Here is a 3,399-nt window from a genome sequence, read left to right on the forward strand (position 1 = left end):
AAAGCGTCAGTGACGGAATGGAACATCACTTGGAGTTTCTGTGATATTGTGAATCATAAGAAATATATATTTAATCCTCATCCCTATTCCTGGCACAGAGTTCCTAAAACCCTTAAAAAATATTTTGTTTCTTTTATCCTTTTTCTCCCCTAAAGATTTGTTTGTTTTAGAAAGTTAGTGTGAATGCAGAGCCCAACGCAGGGCTTGATTCCATGACCCTAAAATCATGATGACTTCAGCTGAAAACGAGTTGGATGCTTAACTGACTGATCCACCCAGACACTACCCCCTTATAAATTTTTAAGTAATAAGAGCACTAGGAGCATCTTTTGGTCTAATGAGGGGGCTCTGGATGGCTCGTGGATGGGACCTTGTCACCAGAAAGACTAAACTTAGATTAGAAGCTCGGGATTTTCTGCAGCCCTGCCTCCCACCTCCCATTCTCCAGACAGGACAGAGGGGCTGGAAGTTGAGTTAATAATCATACCTACATGAGGAGGCCTCCATAAAATCCTCAAAATATGGGGTTTGGGCATTTCCAGGCTGATGAACACATCCACTTGGAGGGCGACACCCAAACTCTATGGGGACAGAAGCTCCCATGCTCAGGGTTCTCCCTGTGTATCTCATGTGGCTGTTCATCTTTGTCCTTTATCATACCTTAAACTGGTCAGTGTGTTTCCCTGAGTTCTGTGAGCTAATAATCAGGATGGCATGGAAACCTGTGCTTTTGTAGCCAGGTCAGACAAGCTGTGGTTATAGCCTGGGGACCCATATTTTTTGCACCTGGCTTCTGCATAGGAGACAGCCTCATGGGACTGAGCCCTTGTGGAATCTAACACTATCTCCAGGTAGTGTCAGAATTGAGCTAAATTGTAGGACATCCACTGGTGTCACAGAATTACTTCATACGGGGAAACCCCCACCCACACCTGGTGTCAGAAGTGTTGAGTGTGATTGTTCTGTAAGAGCAGTGGAGAAACCCAAGAGGGGGACTAATGTGTTCCTTGTAGTTCATGGTGGGCAAGATAGAGTCAAACACTGGCTATAGAACTCCTGCTGCAGAGCAGGGAGCCTGACAGACTCAGAGAAAGAACGTCTGTGCACCTGAGGTTTGAGACTTCTTCCTTCCTTCCTTCCATCTGTCTTTAACTAGAGATACAAACTTATTAATTTAATTTGTCTGAATTCAAAACAAGTGCTCATTGGTTAATGAGGGTTTCAGACAAGATATTAACATCTCTTCAAAATATTGTTAAAAGAAATGGCACTTGCAGTTCATTTTAGATGGAAGCACTGTCTGGCACACACACCCCGTTATGGATGTCCTCGTGGGTTCGCGTAGTCATCAGTCAAGGCTGCCTTATTCAAGTTCTACCTTTGTCCCAGTTGTTGGGTATATAAAGAATAAATTTGCTTGTTTTCGAATTGGTTTCCTTTAGAAATTGATTTATACAATTTTCTTACTTAGGTTTAACAACAATTTTCATCATACTTAGCGTATGTAAATATACTTAAAATTTGAGTTATCCCTGGCTTATCAGTTTCTCACAAGGTTCACTTAAACTTGATCCAGGCAAGTGAATCATTTTTTTTTTTTGTTTATGTAGGGTTTTTTGGTGTGTGTGTGTGTGTGTGTGTGTGTGTGTCTTTAGTAGGATTTCTCTATGGAAAGTTCAGGAACCTTATTATTTAGTTTATTATGCTAGTCACCATACAGTACATCGTTAATTTTTGATGTAGTGTTCAGTGATTCATTAGTTGTATATAACACCCAGTGCTCATCACACATGCCCTCCTGAATACCCATCACCCAGCTACCCCATCCCTCACCCACCTCCCCTCTGAAACCCTGTTTGTTTCCCCCAGTGCATAGGCTCTAAAGGTTGTCTGCCCTCTGATTTCTCCCCTTTCATTTTCCCTTCTCTTCCCCTGTGGTCTTCTGTGTTTAACAGATGAGTGAAGCCACATGATAATTGTCTTTCTCTTTGGCTTATTTCACCGAGCATAATCCCTAGCGTTCCAGAACTTTCCTTTCAATTTTAATGAGAGACCAATTTCTGTTACTTAACCTCAAAGTACCTATTTTTAGCTTCTGTATTAAAAAATTAACATTGCTCAATCTTAACACATAAAAGATGAATTTCATCTTTGCTCAGGCAAGGGGGGAAATGCAAGTAGAAGTATAGACTTTGACCAAACAAAGTAAGGGGCAGAGTTGTTCCAGAATTTGGGGGTGGGGGGAGCATGAAGTTTAACTTTTTGATTTAATATAACTTGATTCAGTTTAATTGAAGCAGCGTTTTGTAGAATCAACGCAAAGTGGACTGTGAGTAAATTGGTGGCATCACATTTTCTTAAAACTACAGAGTTTTGAGCAATTTTAAAAGATGTTCCTGAGTCCTTACTGTAACTCTGGAAAGTGGCTGGAAGTCGAGTCTGAGATTCTGTGTCAGATCATAGCCAAGTTTTTCAAAGCCTTGGTCACTTGAGCCACATCACTCAGGTAACTGGTACTCTGTTCCTACGATATGATTTCCAAGAACAAACTTTCTCAGCCTATGTTTTTAGAGAACACTTGCTTAGCTTGTGTCCCTGAGGACAACTGATAAGAGCAGTTTTGTGTAGTTCACAAAAAGAACCAAGGAGAAGCTAGTAACCCCCTCCCTCTCTGCCTAGATGTCTAGCCAGCACCCTCTTCCCTCTCATACCTGAAGACAATTTCTCCCAGCCTCACTCTAGCTTCCAGCAGCCAACTAATTAGGGATTAGTCACGCTCTTACCATTTATGCCAGCAGGGCACTTTCTGTTCAGCCATTGACTCCAAATATGAGATCTTCTAAAATAGAAGGAATGAGAAAAAGTATTTTAAAATATTTAAAAAATAATGTAGAAGCACTTGTGACCATGGTCACAGAATGGTTGAAAAGGCGAAGTTGCAGGAGTAGAAACAAACCAGTCCAGGGTCTCTGCCTAATCTCTCTTAACTCTCCTCCAAGGGAGGGGTAGAGCACCAGTCTGAGTACCCCTGGCAGGGGAAGCACAGTGTGTTGTTTTTTTTTCAGCAGCATATTTGACTTTATAACTGGAATGAAATCTCATTTACTTGTTTAAAGTTTAAATTGCTTAGAAATAACAAAAGTGCTAAAAACCAAGTACATCTGGTTCAAGAAGCAGCATTTCAAAAAGGCACACAGTAGACAGCAACAGCCTGGAGATGCCAGGGATTGAACCTGGGGCCTCATACATGCAAAGCATGTGCTCTGCTGCTGAGCTACACCCCCAGAGCTGCAGGGATTATGTGGTAAAAAAAATTTTAGGAATACACATCAACTTTTCCCTAAAATATATTTTGCTATACTTTGATGTCAAGAATAATGTGGATTTTATAGGTCTTGA

The 3,399-nt window shown here is 41.2% G+C and overlaps 1 non-coding gene across 1 annotated transcript; it reads right to left on the reverse strand.

Annotated features, from left to right (window-relative positions):
• Window positions 1–3,212: 3,212 nt before the first annotated feature.
• Window positions 3,213–3,284, reverse strand: TRNAA-UGC. Its single transcript has one exon. It is a non-coding gene; the product is annotated as a tRNA-Ala (tRNA).
• Window positions 3,285–3,399: the final 115 nt, after the last annotated feature.

The sequence above is a fragment of the Mustela putorius genome, unplaced genomic scaffold (genome assembly GCF_011764305.1).
Source record: "Mustela putorius furo isolate JIRA1106 unplaced genomic scaffold, ASM1176430v1.1 tig00537295_pilon_pilon_pilon, whole genome shotgun sequence".
Classification (NCBI taxonomy): domain Eukaryota; kingdom Metazoa; phylum Chordata; class Mammalia; order Carnivora; family Mustelidae; genus Mustela; species Mustela putorius.